The sequence below is a fragment of the Cystoisospora suis genome, assembly GCF_002600585.1.
Source record: "Cystoisospora suis strain Wien I chromosome Unknown contig_2626, whole genome shotgun sequence".
In the NCBI taxonomy this organism is placed as follows: domain Eukaryota; phylum Apicomplexa; class Conoidasida; order Eucoccidiorida; family Sarcocystidae; genus Cystoisospora; species Cystoisospora suis.
This window is the reverse complement of record NW_027155424.1, coordinates 18,791-19,020: the sequence shown is the minus strand read 5'-3', so window position 1 is coordinate 19,020 and position 230 is coordinate 18,791. Positions and strand designations below refer to the sequence as shown.

General features: G+C 45.2%; 1 protein-coding gene across 1 annotated transcript in view; it reads left to right on the top strand.

Moving 5' to 3' along the window:
• The window catches only part of CSUI_005417 (uncharacterized protein), an 865-nt gene continuing 635 nt past the window's right edge, over positions 1–230 (top strand). The window contains exon 1 of the mRNA XM_068065593.1: positions 1–230. This exon is cut by the window's right edge and continues 635 nt beyond it. The gene's annotated coding sequence lies outside the window, so the exon portion shown is untranslated.

Sequence of the window (230 nt, the reverse complement as noted above, 5' to 3'; positions counted from 1 at the left end):
GCTAGTATGTCTTTTTGTTAATCTCCTTAGGGAGAAGCAAACAGGGGGAGTGAAGGGACTCTCGATTGATTTGTATTAATGAAGAGCCTAGCTTCGTTGAGTGAAAGAAACCTAGGTAGGCTATTTGATGTGCGGATTTCACTCATTCCCAGGTTGCACGGCCTGTCTTGACTTCTCCCTCCGGTGTTGCTCTCTGGTTTGGTTTTTCTTCTTCGTAGTATGCGATCTTC